Source organism: Chiloscyllium plagiosum, unplaced genomic scaffold (genome assembly GCF_037043375.1).
Source record: "Chiloscyllium plagiosum isolate Xiang-an unplaced genomic scaffold, Cpla_swu_hap1 HiC_scaffold_53X, whole genome shotgun sequence".
NCBI classification, from domain to species: Eukaryota; Metazoa; Chordata; class Chondrichthyes; order Orectolobiformes; family Hemiscylliidae; genus Chiloscyllium; species Chiloscyllium plagiosum.
In genome coordinates, this window is record NW_028270191.1 from 6756687 (window position 1) to 6775869 (window position 19183).

Below are 19183 nucleotides of genomic sequence, written 5' to 3' on the forward strand. Positions count from 1 at the left end.
TGAAGGCAAGTGCGCCAAATACTTTCTTCACCGCCCTGTCTCCCTGTGACACCACATTGAAGAAACTTTGTACCTGCGCCCCCAGGTCTCTCTGTTCAACAACACCGCCCCAAGCCAGGGCCTTACCATTAACTGTGTCAGTCCTGCCTTGGTGTGCCTTACCAAAACGCAACACCTCACATTTATCTTAATTAATCTCCATCTTCCACTCCTCAGCATAGTGGCCTGATCTGATCAAAATCCCATTGTAATCTTGGATAATCCTCACTCTCTAGAACACCTTCAACTTTGGTGTCATCTGAAAACTTACTAACCATACCTCCTATCTTCTCATCCAGATAATTTATATAAGAGACGAACAACAGTGGACCCAGCACTGATCCTTGTGGCACACCGCTGGTCACAGGCTTCCAGCCTGAACAACAACACTCCACCACCACCCTCTGTTTTCTACCGTCAAGTCAATTTTGTATCCAATTGCCTAGCTCTCCCTGGATCCCACGTGATCTAACCTTACTAACCAGTCTACCATGCGGGACCTTGTCGAAGGCCTTGCCAAAATCCATGTGTAGTGATTATAAATGAGGTCAACCAGGTCGACCGCATTGAATGTGAGTTCCCTGACTGGGGCTGTTTATCTGGTCCAATCAAGGAGCCCTGGCTGACAGATACAAGTATGATGTATTTACATAAAGGGTAACCTGGTGATGGGATACTGGCCTCTGTGGAGTAATTTCACATAGAGACTTCTGCTGCTCTACCTTCCTCTATCTTCTTGGTCATTTCTTCAAAACACTCAATCAAGTTTGTCAGACACGATTTCCAACACACAAAGCCATGCTGACTGTCCCTAATCAGTCCTTGCTTTTCCAAATGCATTGAGATCCTGTCACTCCGAATCCCCTCCACCAACTTACCCACCACTGACATCAGGCTCACCGGCCTATAGTTCCCTGCCTTTTCCTTACAGCCTTTCTTCAATAATGGCTCAACATTAGCTGCCCTCCAGTTATCCAGCACCTCAAACGTGGCTATTGATGAAAGAAATATCTCTGCTGGGGGGCCCATAATCTCTTCCCACAATGTCCTGGGATACACCTGATCAGGTCCCAGGGATTTATCTGCCTTTATGCATTTTTTGACCTCCAGCACCTCCTCTTCTGTAATGTGGACTTGTTTCAAGACATCACCGTTTATTTCCCTGAGCTCCCTAGCTTCCATGTCTTTCTCCAGAGCAAATGTTGATGTGAAATATGCATTTCGGAGCTCACCCATCTCCTGCGGTTCCACACACAGATGGCCTCGTTGATCTTTAAGGGTGTCTATTCTCTCCCTAGTTACTCTTTTATCCTTAGTAGACTTGTACAATCACTTTGGATCTCCTTAACTTTACCTGCCAAAGCTCTCTTGTGTTCCCTTTTAGCCCTCCTGATTTAAGCATACTCCTACATCCCCTATGCTCCTCCAGGGGTTCACTTGATCCCAACTGCCAATGTCTGGCATATGCCTCCTTTTTCTTGACCAGAGCCTCAATATCTCTCGTCATTCGGTGTTCCCTACACCTGCCAGCCTTCCCCCTCATACTAACAGGAACATGCTGGCCCTGAATGCTCGATATCTCACTTTTGAAAGCATCCCAAGAGAAGGGCGAGTTTTCCTCCTTCTCTGATCGGGCTATCTACACATTAATTGAGAAAGTTTTCTCGAACGCACTTAACAAATTCTTCCCCATCTCAGACTTTGACATTATGGCTGTCCCACTCTATGTTTCGATTGTGTCTTGAAACCATTTCATGGACTGTGTCTTTAAATCCTCCTGTTTTTTATCTGTTCCCTCAGACTTTGTCTTTAAAGTCTCTCTTTGGACTGAGTCTTTAAATCCTCCTCTTGGACTGCATCTTTCAACTACTCCCTTAAACTTTAAACCCTTCCATGGACTGTCTCTTTAACGCCTCCTCTCAGACTGTCATTTTTAAATACTCTCTAAGGCTGTGTCTTTAAATCCTCCTCTCGGACTGTCAGCTCTTGACCGTTCCGTTTGACTGCGTCTTTAAACATGTCCCTGGACTGTCTCTTTAAATTGTCTTCTTGGGCTGTCAATTTTAAACTATTCCCATGTCTTTAAGCGATTCCCTCGGAATAGCTCTTTAACTCCTCCTGTCAGACTGTCTGGTCAACTAATACCTTGGACTGTGTCTTTAAACAGTTTTATGGACTGTCTCTTTAAACCCTCCTCTCAGACTGTCATTTTTAATCTGCTCCCTCAAACTGTGTCTTTAAACTCTTCCTTTGAACTGTCTCTTTAAACCGTTCCCTCTGCGTCTGTATCTTTAAATCTTTCCATTCTAATTGAAGTTCTCTAAAACACAGGGTCTGGTTTGGAAGGTTGGAGGAGGCAGTTGTCACAGGTTCCTGAGGGTGTAAGAGGTTTGGGGGAGGCGCTGTCTATTTTAAGTTAACTTTGAAACGTAGAAACTAGAGTCAGGAGGAGGCCATTCGGCCCTTCGAGCTTGCTCCACTGTTCAATCTGATCATGGCTGACCCTCTATCTCAACGTTATGTTCCCACCTTCTCCCTTGACGCCTTTAAAGTTTAAAAAAAATTATCTATGACTCTCTTGAATGTATTCAGTGACTTGGCCTCGACAGCCTTCTAGAGAATTCCACGGGTTCACGATCCTCAGAGTGAAGAATTTAGATTACTTACAGTGTGGAAACAGGCCCTTCGGCCCAACAAGTCCACACCGACCTGCCGAAGCGTAACCCACCCATACCCCTACATTTACCCCTTCACCTAACACTATGGGCAATTTAGCATGGCCAATTCACCTGACCTGCACATCTTTGGACTGTAGGAGGAAACTGGAGCACCCAGAGGAAACCCACGCAGACACAGGGAGAATGTGCAAATTCCACACATACAGTTGCCCAAGGCGGGAATTGAACCGGGGTCTCTGGCGCTGTGAGGCAGCAGTGCTGACCATTGTGCCACCATTTTCCTCATCTCAGTTGTAAATGGTCTATCCCATATCCTGAGACTGTGACCCTGGTTCAAGACTCCCCCACCCAGGAATAACATCCCCCGTGCAGCTAATCTGTCCAGCACTACATTTCAATCAGACCCCCTCTCATCCTTTGATCGATCAACACAGGCCCCAATCTCTCCTCATAGGACAGTCCTGCCATTCCCAGTGTCCACCTATACTTCCTGCTGCTTCAGGAAAGCAGCTAACATAATCAAAGACCCCTCCCACCCCAGCTATACTCTCTCCCACCCTCTTCCTTTGGGCAGAAGGTATAAAAGTTTGAAAACACGCATTGATAGATTCAAGAACAGCTTCTATCAGACTTTTGCCTGGACCTCTCAAAATGTTAACTCTGATCTCTCTCTCTCTTTCTCTCTCTCTGCGACTGTAACATTGTATTCTGCACTCTGTTCTGCTACGCTGATGCATTTTGTATGGTACAATCTGTCTGAGTAGCAAGCAAAACAACACTTTTCACTGTATCGCGGTACATGCGACAACAATAAATCAGTCAATGAATCATAATGAACCTCTGCTGTACTCTCTCTGGGTCAGCTTAGAATTACATATTACATCGAATCCCTACAGTGCAGAAACAGGCCCTTCAGCCCAACAAGTCCACACCAACTCTCCAAAGAGTAACCCACCCAGATCCATTCCCCTCCTGTATTACTCTACATTTAGCCCTAACTAAGGCACCTAACTCACACATCTCTGAACACTATGGGCAATTTAGCATGGCCAATTCACCTAACCTGCACATCTTTGGATTGTGGGAGTAAACCCACACAGACACAGGGAGAACGTGCAAACTCCACACAGACAGTTGCCCGAGGCTGGAATCAAACCCAGGTCCCTGGCACTGTGAGGCAGCAGTGCCAACCACTGTGCCACCATGCCACCCAAACTCTTTAGTTGTCTAACATTTCCTGGGTGGCTATTAATTTAATGGACATGTAGCTCTCTGAATTCTCTGACATGTAAGGGATTGGTTTTTCAGGATTTTATTTTTGTTCAAACAGAGGAATTGTCCATCAGATAATCCCCATGGATTTTACTGTACATGGGATTCCGCAGAGTCTTGACGGAGAACAGCAGTCTGCAGGAATAACAATCAGATGATTGGAATATCCCACATCCATATGGTTGTGCAACATGAGTTACTAGTTACTGGTCAAGCTGACATCTCATTACAAACCCACGACGTGCAAGGATTCTTTGTCTGATTGTTAACACAATGCCAGTAAAGCTCAGTATTTCTCCGACTCAGATACATTAAGAAGTATTCAGTAGCACAGATAAAGCTTTCTCTGAAAGGACTTCTTCAAATATCAGGAAGGTTTGTTAGTTTACACGGGAATCATGGGCAAAAATTGGGAACTGGAGAGGATGCATAATAAAGCTTCAAAACACGTGAATGAACTTCACATACTTAAACATACCAATCTTGAAGAGCAAAGTTCAAGTGAGCATCCCTCAGCGCCATTGCTTCCAAAACTCCTCAGAGCTTTGAGATCTATCACCTGAGTAGAAAGGAGGATGCACAAAGGTGACAGCACTGTCCCTAGCTTCATAGGAGATCGCTGGCCAATTGCCCAGTCAACCAGACCTGGAGCGCACCCTACTGTTAGGCATTGGGATTGCTTTCATCCATGTGACTTGGAAGGGCTTTTGTGGTATGGTAGTTGTGACATGGAGAGGCCTCGGTTCAAATCCAGCCTGCTCCAGATGTGTGTCATACCATCACCGAGCAGCTCAATTAGGAACAACTGGCATGGGGCGCACATTATGGAGCCATCTCACAAGCCCACAACCATTGAATTTCACAAAATATACTTTTCAAAAAAAGAAAGATACTCACCCTATTTAATTGATGAGGTACAATTGCCGCAGGACATGAAAACTGTGTCAATAGAATCTGTAGATTGGACGCTGTTGAAACATTTCCACAGACGGTGGGGTGTTTCAAAACACTCTGTAGACGGGAGACTGTTTGACCGGACTCTGTAGACTGGGTGCTATTTGAATACACTGTGTAAACTGGGCGCTGTTTGAATAGACTCTAGACTGGGTGCTGTTTGAATACACTGTGTCGATGGGTGCTGTTTGAATAGACTCTGTAGACTGGGTGCTATTTGAATACACTGTGTAAACTGGGCGCTGTTTGAATAGACTCTGTAGTCTGGGTGCTGTTTGAATAGACTCTAGACTGGGTGCTGTTTGAATACACTGTGTCGATGGGTGCTGTTTGAATAGACTCTGTAGACAGGGTGCTGTTTGAATAGACTCAGTAGACTGGGTGCTGTTTGAATAGACTCAGTAGACTGAGTGCTGTTTGAATAGACTCTGCAGACTGGGTGCTGTTTGAATAGACTCTGTAGAAAGGGTGCAGTTTGAAGAGACTGTGTAGACAGGGTGCTGTGTGAATAGACTCTGTAGACTGGACACTGCTGGAATAGACTCTGTAGAAAGGGTGCAGTTTGAAGAGACTGTGTAGACAGGGTGCTGTTTGAATAGACTGTGTAGACTGGGTGCTGTTTGATTAGACTCTGTAGACAGGGTGCTGTTTGAATATACTCTGTAGACTGGGTGCTGTTTGTATAGACACTGTAGATTGGGAGCTGTTTGAATACACTCTGTCGACTGGACACTGCTGGAATAGACTCTGTAGACAGGGTGCTGTTTGAATAGACTCTGTAGACTGGGCGCTGTTTGAATAGACTGTGCAGACTGGGGGCTGTTTGAACAGACTCTGTAGATTGGGTGCTGTTTGAATAGACTGTGCAGACTGGGGGCTGTTTGAACAGACTCTGTAGATTGGGAGCTGTTTGAATAGACTGTGTAGACTGGGTGCTGTTTGAATAGACTCTGTAGACTGGGTGCTGTTTGAATAGACTGTGTAGACTGGGTGCTGTTTGATTAGACTCTGTAGACCTGGCGCTGTTTGAATAGACTGTGTAGACTGGGTGCTGTTTGAATAGACTCTGTAGACCTGGCGCTGTTTGAATAGACTGTGTAGACTGGGTGCTGTTTGAATAGACTCTGTAGACTGGGGTATGTTTGAATAGACTCTGTAGACTGGGTGCTGTTTGATTAGACTCTGTAGACTGGGTGCTGTTTGATTAGACTCTGTAGACTGGGTGCTGTTTGTATAGACTCTGTAGACTGGGTGCTGTTTGAATATACTCTGTAGAGTGGGCGCGATTTGATAAGACTCTGTAGACTGGGTGCTGTTTGTATAGACTCTGTAGACTGGGTGCTGTTTGAATATACTCTGTAGAGTGGGCGCGATTTGATAAGACTCTGTAGACTGCGTGCTGTTTGTATAGACTCTGTAGACTGGGCACTGTTTGAATAGACTCTATAGACTGGGTGCAGTTTGAATAGACTCAGTAGACTGGGTGCTGTTTGAATAGAGTCTGTAGACTGGGTGCTGTTTGATTCGACTCTGTAGACTGGGCGCTGTTTGAATAGACTCAGTAGACTGGAGGCTGTTTGAATAGACTCAGTAGACTGGACGCTGTTTGAATAGACTCTGTAGACTGGGCGCTGTTTGAATAGACTCAGTAGACTGGAGGCTGTTTGAATAGACTCAGTAGACTGCATGCTGTTTGAATAGACTCAGTAGACTGGGTGCTGTTTGAATAGACTCTGCAGACTGGGTGCTGTTTGAATAGACTCTGTGGACTGGGTGCTGTTTGAATGGACTCTGTAGGCTGGACACTGTTTGAATAGACTCTGTAAACTGGGTGCTGTTTGAAAAGACTCTGTAGACTGGGTGCTGTTTGAATAGACTGTGTAGACTGGGTGCTGTTTGATTAGACTCTGTAGACAGGGTGCTGTTTGAATATACTCTGTAGACTGGGTGCTGTTTGTATAGACACTGTAGATTGGGAGCTGTTTGAATACACTCTGTCGACTGGACACTGCTGGAATAGACTCTGTAGACAGGGTGCTGTTTGAATAGACTCTGTAGACTGGGTGCTGTTTGAATAGACTCTGTAGAAAGGGTGCAGTTTGAAGAGACTCTGTAGACAGGGTGCTGTGTGAATAGACTCTGTAGACTGGACACTGCTGGAATAGACTCTGTAGAAAGGGTGCAGTTTGAAGAGACTGTGTAGACAGGGTGCTGTTTGAATAGACTGTGTAGACTGGGTGCTGTTTGATTAGACTCTGTAGACAGGGTGCTGTTTGAATATACTCTGTAGACTGGGTGCTGTTTGTATAGACACTGTAGATTGGGAGCTGTTTGAATACACTCTGTCGACTGGACACTGCTGGAATAGACTCTGTAGACAGGGTGCTGTTTGAATAGACTCTGTAGACTGGGCGCTGTTTGAATAGACTGTGCAGACTGGGGGCTGTTTGATTAGACTCTGTAGACCTGGCGCTGTTTGAATAGACTGTGTAGACTGGGTGCTGTTTGAATAGACTGTGCAGACTGGGGGCTGTTTGAACAGACTCTGTAGATTGGGAGCTGTTTGAATAGACTGTGTAGACTGGGTGCTGTTTGAATAGACTCTGTAGACTGGGTGCTGTTTGAATAGACTGTGTAGACTGGGTGCTGTTTGATTAGACTCTGTAGACCTGGCGCTGTTTGAATAGACTGTGTAGACTGGGTGCTGTTTGAATAGACTCTGTAGACCTGGCGCTGTTTGAATAGACTGTGTAGACTGGGTGCTGTTTGAATAGACTCTGTAGACTGGGGTATGTTTGAATAGACTCTGTAGACTGGGTGCTGTTTGATTAGACTCTGTAGACTGGGTGCTGTTTGAATAGACTCTGTAGACTGGGTGCTGTTTGTATAGACTCTGTAGACTGGGTGCTGTTTGAATATACTCTGTAGAGTGGGCGCGATTTGATAAGACTCTGTAGACTGGGTGCTGTTTGTATAGACTCTGTAGACTGGGTGCTGTTTGAATATACTCTGTAGAGTGGGCGCGATTTGATAAGACTCTGTAGACTGCGTGCTGTTTGTATAGACTCTGTAGACTGGGCACTGTTTGAATAGACTCTATAGACTGGGTGCAGTTTGAATAGACTCAGTAGACTGGGTGCTGTTTGAATAGAGTCTGTAGACTGGGTGCTGTTTGATTCGACTCTGTAGACTGGGCGCTGTTTGAATAGACTCAGTAGACTGGAGGCTGTTTGAATAGACTCAGTAGACTGGACGCTGTTTGAATAGACTCTGTAGACTGGGCGCTGTTTGAATAGACTCAGTAGACTGGAGGCTGTTTGAATAGACTCAGTAGACTGCATGCTGTTTGAATAGACTCAGTAGACTGGGTGCTGTTTGAATAGACTCTGCAGACTGGGTGCTGTTTGAATAGACTCTGTGGACTGGGTGCTGTTTGAATAGACTCTGTAGGCTGGACACTGTTTGAATAGACTCTGTAAACTGGGTGCTGTTTGAATAGACTCAGTAGACTGGAGGCTGTTTGAATAGACTCAGTAGACTGGACGCTGTTTGAATAGACTCTGTAGACTGGGCGCTGTTTGAATAGACTCAGTAGACTGGAGGCTGTTTGAATAGACTCAGTAGACTGCATGCTGTTTGAATAGACTCAGTAGACTGGGTGCTGTTTGAATAGACTCTGCAGACTGGAGGCTGTTTGAATAGACTCTGTGGACTGGGTGCTGTTTGAATAGACTCTGTAGGCTGGACACTGTTTGAATAGACTCTGTAAACTGGGTGCTGTTTGAAAAGACTCTGTAGACTGGGTGCTGTTTGAATAGACTGTGTAGACTGGGTGCTGTTTGATTAGACTCTGTAGACAGGGTGCTGTTTGAATATACTCTGTAGACTGGGTGCTGTTTGTATAGACACTGTAGACTGGGAGCTGTTTGAATACACTCTGTCGACTGGACACTGCTGGAATAGACTCTGTAGACAGGGTGCTGTTTGAATAGACTCTGTAGACTGGGCGCTGTTTGAATAGACTGTGCAGACTGGGGGCTGTTTGAACAGACTCTGTAGATTGGGTGCTGTTTGAATAGACTGTGTAGACTGGGTGCTGTTTGATTAGACTCTGTAGACCTGGCGCTGTTTGAATAGACTGTGTAGACTGGGTGCTGTTTGAATAGACTGTGCAGACTGGGGGCTGTTTGAACAGACTCTGTAGATTGGGAGCTGTTTGAATAGACTGTGTAGACTGGGTGCTGTTTGAATAGACTCTGTAGACTGGGTGCTGTTTGAATAGACTGTGTAGACTGGGTGCTGTTTGATTAGACTCTGTAGACCTGGCGCTGTTTGAATAGACTGTGTAGACTGGGTGCTGTTTGAATAGACTCTGTAGACCTGGCGCTGTTTGAATAGACTGTGTAGACTGGGTGCTGTTTGAATAGACTCTGTAGACTGGGGTATGTTTGAATAGACTCTGTAGACTGGGTGCTGTTTGATTAGACTCTGTAGACTGGGTGCTGTTTGAATAGACTCTGTAGACTGGGTGCTGTTTGTATAGACTCTGTAGACTGGGTGCTGTTTGAATATACTCTGTGGACTGGGTGCTGTTTGAATAGACTCTGTAGGCTGGACACTGTTTGAATAGACTCTGTAAACTGGGTGCTGTTTGAAAAGACTCTGTAGACTGGGTGCTGTTTGAATAGACTGTGTAGACTGGGTGCTGTTTGATTAGACTCTGTAGACAGGGTGCTGTTTGAATATACTCTGTAGACTGGGTGCTGTTTGTATAGACACTGTAGACTGGGAGCTGTTTGAATACACTCTGTCGACTGGACACTGCTGGAATAGACTCTGTAGACAGGGTGCTGTTTGAATAGACTCTGTAGACTGGGCGCTGTTTGAATAGACTGTGCAGACTGGGGGCTGTTTGAACAGACTCTGTAGATTGGGTGCTGTTTGAATAGACTGTGTAGACTGGGTGCTGTTTGATTAGACTCTGTAGACCTGGCGCTGTTTGAATAGACTGTGTAGACTGGGTGCTGTTTGAATAGACTGTGCAGACTGGGGGCTGTTTGAACAGACTCTGTAGATTGGGAGCTGTTTGAATAGACTGTGTAGACTGGGTGCTGTTTGAATAGACTCTGTAGACTGGGTGCTGTTTGAATAGACTGTGTAGACTGGGTGCTGTTTGATTAGACTCTGTAGACCTGGCGCTGTTTGAATAGACTGTGTAGACTGGGTGCTGTTTGAATAGACTCTGTAGACCTGGCGCTGTTTGAATAGACTGTGTAGACTGGGTGCTGTTTGAATAGACTCTGTAGACTGGGGTATGTTTGAATAGACTCTGTAGACTGGGTGCTGTTTGATTAGACTCTGTAGACTGGGTGCTGTTTGAATAGACTCTGTAGACTGGGTGCTGTTTGTATAGACTCTGTAGACTGGGTGCTGTTTGAATATACTCTGTAGAGTGGGCGCGATTTGATAAGACTCTGTAGACTGGGTGCTGTTTGTATAGACTCTGTAGACTGGGTGCTGTTTGAATATACTCTGTAGAGTGGGCGCGATTTGATAAGACTCTGTAGACTGCGTGCTGTTTGTATAGACTCTGTAGACTGGGCACTGTTTGAATAGACTCTATAGACTGGGTGCAGTTTGAATAGACTCAGTAGACTGGGTGCTGTTTGAATAGAGTCTGTAGACTGGGTGCTGTTTGATTCGACTCTGTAGACTGGGCGCTGTTTGAATAGACTCAGTAGACTGGAGGCTGTTTGAATAGACTCAGTAGACTGGACGCTGTTTGAATAGACTCTGCAGACTGGGCGCTGTTTGAATAGACTCAGTAGACTGGAGGCTGTTTGAATAGACTCAGTAGACTGCATGCTGTTTGAATAGACTCAGTAGACTGGGTGCTGTTTGAATAGACTCTGCAGACTGGGTGCTGTTTGAATAGACTCTGTGGACTGGGTGCTGTTTGAATAGACTCTGTAGGCTGGACACTGTTTGAATAGACTCTGTAAACTGGGTGCTGTTTGAAAAGACTCTGTAGACTGGGTGCTGTTTGAATAGACTGTGTAGATTGGGTGCTGTTTGAAAAGACTCTGTAGACTGGGTGCTGTTTGAATAGACTGTGTAGATTGGGTGCTGTTTGAATAGACTCTGTAGACTGGGTGCTGTTTGCATAGACTCTGTAGACTGGGTGCTGTTTGAATAGACTGTGTAGACTGGGTGCTGTTTGAATAGACTGTGTAGACTGGGTGCTGTTTGAATAGACTGTGTAGACTGGGTGCTGTTTGAATAGACTGTGTAGACTGGGCGCTTATTGAATAGACTCTGTAGACTGGGTGCTGTTTGTATAGACTCTGTAGACAGGGTGCTGTTTGAATAGACTCTGTAGACAGGGTGCTGTTTGAATAGACTCTGCAGACTGGGCGCTGTTTGAATAGACTCTGTAAACTGGGCGCTGTTTGAATAGACTCTGTTGGCAGGACACTGTTTGAATAGACTCTGTAGACTGGAGGCTGTTAGAATAGACTCTGAAGACTGGGCGCTGTCTGAATAGACTCTGTTGGCAGGACACTGTTTGAATAGACTCTGTAGATTGGGTGCTGTATGATTCGACTCTGTAGCCTGGGTGCTGTTTGAATATACTCTGTAGAGTGGGTGCGATTTGATTAGACTCTGTAGACTGGGCGCTGTTTGAATAGACTCTGTAGACTGGGTGCTCTTTGAATAGACTGTGTAGACTGGGTGCTCTTTGAATAGACTCTGTAGACAGGACACTGTTTGAATAGACACTGGAGACGGGACGCTGTTTGAATAGACTCTGAAGACTGGGTGCTGTTTGATTCGACTCTGTAGACTGGGTGCTATTTGTATAGACTCTGTAGACTGGGTGCTGTTTGAATAGACTCTGTAGACAGGACACTGTTTGAATAGACACTGGAGACTGGGCGCTGTTTGAATAGACTCTGTAGACTGGGTGCTGTTTGATTCGACTCTGTAGACTGGGTGCTATTTGTATAGACTCTGTGGACAGGGCACTGTTTGAATACACTCTGTAGACTGGGTGCTGTTTGTATAGACTCTGTAGACTAGGTGCTGTTTGTATAGACTCTACAGACAGGGTGCTGTTTGAATAGACTCTGTAGACTGGGCGCTGTTTGAATAGATTCTGTAGGCAGGACACTGTTTGAATAGACTCTGTAGACTGGAGGCTGTTTGAATAGACTCAGTAGACTGGACGCTGTTTGAATAGACTCTGTAGACTGGGTGCTGTTTGAATAGACTCTGCATCGAGGACGCTGTTTAAATAGACTTTGTAAACTGGGTGCCGTTTGAATAGACTCTGTAGAGTGGGTGCGATTTGATTAGACTCTGTAGACTGGGCGCTGTTTGAATAGACTCTGTAGACTGGGTTATGTTTGAATAGACTCTGTAGACTGGGTGCTGTTTGAATAGACTGTGTAGACTGGGTGCTGTTTGAATAGACTGTGTAGACTGCGTGCTGTTTGAATAGACTCTGTAGGCTGGACACTGTTTGAATAGACTCTGTAGACAGGACACTGTTTGAATAGACTCTGTAAACTGGGTGCTGTTTGAATACACTCTGTAGACTGGGTGCTGTATGAATAGACTGTGTAGATTGGGTGCTGTTTGAATAGACTCTGTAGACTGGGTGCTGTTTGCATAGACTCTGTAGACTGGGTGCTGTTTGAATAGACTGTGTAGACTGGGCGCTGTTTGAATAGACACTGTAGACTGGGTGCTGTTTGAATAGACTGTGTAGACTGGGTGCTGTTTGATTCGACTCTGTAGACTGGGTGCTGTTTGAATAGACTCTGTAGACTGGGTGCTGTTTGTATAGACTCTGTAGACAGGGTGCTGTTTGAATAGACTCTGTAGACTGGGTGCTGTTTGAATAGACTCTGTTGGCAGGACACTGTTAGAATAGACTCTGTAGACTGGACTCTGTTTGAATAGATTCTGTAGACTGGGCGCTGTCTGAATAGACTCTGTTGGCAGGACACTGTTTGAATAGACTCTGTCGACTGGGTGCTGTTTGAATACACTCTGTAGACTGGGTGCTGTTTGAATATACTCTGTAGAGTGGGTGCAATTTGATTAGACTCTGTAGACTGGGCGCTGTTTGAATAGACTCTGTAGATCGGGTACGATTTGATTAGACTCTGTCGACTGGGTGCTGTTTGAATAGACTCTGTAGACTGGGTGCTGTTCGAATAGACTGTGTAGACTGGGTGTTGTTTGAATAGACTCTGTAGACTGGGTGCTGTTTGAATAGACTCTGTAGACAGGACACTGTTTGAATAGACACTGGAGACTGGGCGCTGTTTGAATAGACTCTGAAGACTGGGTGCTGTTTGATTCGACTCTGTAGACTGGGTGCTGTTTGTATAGACTCTGTAGACTGGGTGCTGTTTGAATATACTCTGTCGAGTGGGTGCGATTTGATTATACTCTGTAGACTGGGCGCTGTTTGAATAGACTCTGTAGACTGGGTGCTGTTTGAATAGACTGTGTAGACTGTGCGCTGTTTGAATAGACACTGTAGACTGGGTGCTGTTTGAATAGATTCTGTAGACTGGGTGCTGTTTGTTCGACTCTGTAGACTGGGTGCTGTTTGAATAGATTCTGTAGACTGGGCGCTGTCTGAATAGATTCTGTAGACAGGGTGCTGTTTGAATAGACTCTGTACGCAGGACGCTGTTTGAATAGACTCTGTAGACTGGGTGCCGTTTGAATACACTCTGTAGACTGTGTGCTATTTGATTACACTCTGTAGACTGGATGCTGTTTGAATAGACTCTGTAGAGTGGGTGCGATTTGATTAGACTCTGTAGACTGGGCGCTGTTTGAATAGACTCTGTAGACTGGACGCTGTTTGAATAGACTCTGTAGACTGGGTGCTGTTTGAATAGACTCTGTAGACTGGGTGCTGTTTGAATAGACTCTGTGGACTGGGTGCTGTTTGAATAGACTCTGTAGGCAGGGTGCTGTTTGAATAGACTCTGCAGACTGGGCGCTGTTTGAATAGACTCTGTAAACTGGGCGCTGTTTGAATAGACTCTGTTGGCAGGACACTGTTTGAATAGACTCTGTAGACTGGAGGCTGTTAGAATAGACTCTGAAGACTGGGCGCTGTCTGAATAGACTCTGTTGGCAGGACACTGTTTGAATAGACTCTGTAGATTGGGTGCTGTATGATTCGACTCTGTAGCCTGGGTGCTGTTTGAATATACTCTGTAGAGTGGGTGCGATTTGATTAGACTCTGTAGACTGGGCGCTGTTTGAATAGACTCTGTAGACTGGGTGCTCTTTGAATAGACTGTGTAGACTGGGTGCTCTTTGAATAGACTCTGTAGACAGGACACTGTTTGAATAGACACTGGAGACGGGGCGCTGTTTGAATAGACTCTGAAGACTGGGTGCTGTTTGATTCGACTCTGTAGACTGGGTGCTATTTGTATAGACTCTGTAGACTGGGTGCTGTTTGAATAGACTCTGTAGACAGGACACTGTTTGAATAGACACTGGAGACTGGGCGCTGTTTGAATAGACTCTGTAGACTGGGTGCTGTTTGATTCGACTCTGTAGACTGGGTGCTATTTGTATAGACTCTGTGGACAGGGCACTGTTTGAATACACTCTGTAGACTGGGTGCTGTTTGTATAGACTCTGTAGACTAGGTGCTGTTTGTATAGACTCTACAGACAGGGTGCTGTTTGAATAGACTCTGTAGACTGGGCGCTGTTTGAATAGATTCTGTAGGCAGGACACTGTTTGAATAGACTCTGTAGACTGGAGGCTGTTTGAATAGACTCAGTAGACTGGACGCTGTTTGAATAGACTCTGTAGACTGGGTGCTGTTTGAATAGACTCTGTATCGAGGACGCTGTTTAAATAGACTTTGTAAACTGGGTGCCGTTTGAATAGACTCTGTAGAGTGGGTGCGATTTGATTAGACTCTGTAGACTGGGCGCTGTTTGAATAGACTCTGTAGACTGGGTTATGTTTGAATAGACTCTGTAGACTGGGTGCTGTTTGAATAGACTGTGTAGACTGGGTGCTGTTTGAATAGACTGTGTAGACTGCGTGCTGTTTGAATAGACTCTGTAGGCTGGACACTGTTTGAATAGACTCTGTAGACAGGACACTGTTTGAATAGACTCTGTAAACTGGGTGCTGTTTGAATACACTCTGTAGACTGGGTGCTGTATGAATAGACTGTGTAGATTGGGTGCTGTTTGAATAGACTCTGTAGACTGGGTGCTGTTTGCATAGACTCTGTAGACTGGGTGCTGTTTGAATAGACTGTGTAGACTGGGCGCTGTTTGAATAGACACTGTAGACTGGGTGCTGTTTGAATAGACTGTGTAGACTGGGTGCTGTTTGATTCGACTCTGTAGACTGGGTGCTGTTTGAATAGACTCTGTAGACTGGGTGCTGTTTGTATAGACTCTGTAGACAGGGTGCTGTTTGAATAGACTCTGTAGACTGGGTGCTGTTTGAATAGACTCTGTTGGCAGGACACTGTTAGAATAGACTCTGTAGACTGGACTCTGTTTGAATAGATTCTGTAGACTGGGCGCTGTCTGAATAGACTCTGTTGGCAGGACACTGTTTGAATAGACTCTGTCGACTGGGTGCTGTTTGAATACACTCTGTAGACTGGGTGCTGTTTGAATATACTCTGTAGAGTGGGTGCGATTTGATTAGACTCTGTAGACTGGGCGCTGTTTGAATAGACTCTGTAGATCGGGTACGATTTGATTAGACTCTGTCGACTGGGTGCTGTTTGAATAGACTCTGTAGACTGGGTGCTGTTCGAATAGACTGTGTAGACTGGGTGTTGTTTGAATAGACTCTGTAGACTGGGTGCTGTTTGAATAGACTCTGTAGACAGGACACTGTTTGAATAGACACTGGAGACTGGGCGCTGTTTTAATAGACTCTGAAGACTGGGTGCTGTTTGATTCGACTCTGTAGACTGGGTGCTGTTTGTATAAACTCTGTAGACTGGGTGCTGTTTGAATATACTCTGTCGAGTGGGTGCGATTTGATTATACTCTGTAGACTGGGCGCTGTTTGAATAGACTCTGTAGACTGGGTGCTGTTTGAATAGACTGTGTAGACTGTGCGCTGTTTGAATAGACACTGTAGACTGGGTGCTGTTTGAATAGATTCTGTAGACTGGGTGCTGTTTGTTCGACTCTGTAGACTGGGTGCTGTTTGAATAGATTCTGTAGACTGGGCGCTGTCTGAATAGATTCTGTAGACAGGGTGCTGTTTGAATAGACTCTGTACGCAGGACGCTGTTTGAATAGGCTCTGTAGACTGGGTGCCGTTTGAATACACTCTGTAGACTGTGTGCTATTTGATTACACTCTGTAGACTGGATGCTGTTTGAATAGACTCTGTAGAGTGGGTGCGATTTGATTAGACTCTGTAGACTGGGCGCTGTTTGAATAGACTCTGTAGACTGGACGCTGTTTGAATAGACTCTGTAGACTGGGTGCTGTTTGAATAGACTCTGTAGACTGGGTGCTGTTTGAATCGACTCTGCAGACCGGGTGCTGTTCGAATAAACTCTGTGGACTGGGTGCAGTTTGAATAGACTCTGTCGACTGGGTGCTGTTTGAATAGATTCTGTAGACTGGGTGCTGTTTGATTAGACTCTGTAAACTGGGATATCTTTGAATAGACTCTGTCGACAGGGTGCTGTTTGAATAGACTCTGAAGACTGGGTGCTGTTTGAATAGACTCTGTAGATCGGGTGCGATCTGATTAGACTCTGTAGACTGGGTGCTGTTTGAATAGACTCTGTAGACTGGGTGCTATTTGAATAGACTCTGTAGGCAGGACACTGTTTGAATGGACTCTGTAGACTGGGTGCTATTTGATTAGACTCTGTAGACTGGGTGCTCTTTGAATAGACTCTGTAGACTGGGTGCTATTTGAATAGACTCTGTAGACTGGATGCTGTTTGAATAGACTCTGTAGACTGGGTGCTGTTTGAATAGACTCTGTCGACTGGGTGCTGTTTGAATAGACTCTGTAGACAGGGCGCTCTTTGAATAGACTCTATAGACTGGGCGCTGTTTGAATAGACTCTGAAGACTAGGTGCTGTTTGATTAGACTCTGTAAACTGGGTTATCTTTGAATAGACTCTGTAGACAGGGTGCTGTTTGAATAGACTCTGTAGACTGGGTGCTGTTTGAATAGACTCTGTAGACCGGGCACTGTTTGAAAAGACTCATCAGACTCAATGTTGTTTGAATAGACTCTGTAGACTGGGTGCTGTTTGAACACACTCTGTAGACTGGGCGCTGTTTGAATAGACTCTGTACACTGGGTTATATATGAATAGACTCTTTAGACTGGGCGCTGTTTGAATAGACTCTGTAGACTGGGTGCTGTTGTATTAGACTCTGTAGGCAGGACACTGTTTGAATGGACTCTGTAGACCGTGTGCTATTTGTATAGACTCTGTGGACAGGGCACTGTTTGAATACACTCTGTAGACTGGGTGCTGTTTGTATAGACTCTGTAGACTGGGTGCTGTTTGTATAGACTCTGCAGACAGGGTGCTGTTTGAATAGACTCTGTAGACTGGGCGCTGTTTGAATAGATTCTGTAGGCAGGACACTGTTTGAATAGACTCTGTAGACTGGAGGCTGTTTGAATAGACTCAGTAGACTGGACGCTGTTTGAACAGACTCTGTAGACTGGGTGCCGTTTGAATAGACTCAGTAGACTGGACGCTGTTTGAATAGACTCTGTAGACTGGGTGCCGTTTGAATAGACTCTGTAGAGTGGGCGCGATTTGATTAGACTCTGTAGACTGGGCGCTGTTTGAATAGACTCTGTAGACTGGGTTATGTTTGAATAGACTCTGTAGACTGAGTTATGTTTGAATAGACTCTGTAGACCGGGTTATGTTTGAATAGACTCTGTAGACTGGGTGCTGTTTGATTAGACTCTGTAGACTGGGTGCTGTTTGAATAGACTCTGTAGACAGGACACTGTTTGAATAGACTCTGTAAACTGGGTGCTGTTTGAATAGACTCTGTAGACTGGGTGCTGTATGAATAGACTGTGTAGATTGGGTGCTGTTTGAATAGACTCTGTAGACTGGGTGCTGTATGAATAGACTGTGTAGACAGGGTGCTGTTTGAATAGACTCTGTAGACTGGGTGCTGTTTGAATAGACTGTGTAGACTGGGTGCTGTTTGAATAGACTCTGTAGACTGGGTGCTGTTTGAATAGACTGTGTAGACTGGGTGCTGTTTGAATAGACTCTGTAGACTGGGTGCTGTTTGCATAGACTGTGCAGACTGGGTGCTGTTTGAATCGACTCTGTAGACTGGGTGCTGTTTGAATAGACTGTGTAGACTGGGCGCTGTTTGAATAGACACTGTAGACTGGGTGCTGTTTGAATAGACTGTGTAGACTAGGTGCTGTTTGAATTGACTCCGTAGACTGGGTGCTGTTTGAATAGACTGTGTAGACTGGGTGCTGTTTGAATAGACTGTGTAGACTGGGCGCTGTTTGAATAGACTCTGTAGACTGGGTGCTGTTTGTATAGACTCTGTAGACTGGGTGCTGTTTGAACAGACTCTGTAGACTGGGTGCTGTTTGAACAGACTCTGTAGACTGGGTGCTGTTTGATTCGACTCTGTAGACTGGGTGCTGTTTGTATAGATTCTGTAGACAGGGTGCTGTTTGAATAGACTCTGTAGACAGGGTGCTGTTTGAATAGACTCTGTAGACTGGAGGCTGTTAGAATAGAATCTGTAGACTGGGCGCTGTTTGAATAGACTCTGTTGGCAGGACACTGTTTGAATAGACTCTGTAGACTGGAGGCTGTTAGAATAGACTCTGTAGACTGGGCGCTGTCTGAATAGACTCTGTTGGCAGGACACTGTTTGAATAGACTCTGTCGACTGGGTGCTGTTTGAATAGACTGTGTAGATCGTGTACGATTTGATTAGACTCTGTCGACTGGGTGCTGTTTGAATAGACTCTGTAGATCGGGTACGATTTGATTAGACTCTGTCGACTGGGTGCTGTTTGAATAGACTCTGTAGATTGGGTACGATTTGATTAGACTCTTTCGACTGGGTGCTGTTTGAATAGACTCTGTAGACTGGGTGCTGTTCGAATAGACTGTGTAGACTGGGTGTTGTTTGATTAGACTCTGTCGACTGGGTGCTGTTTGAATAGACTCTGAAGACTG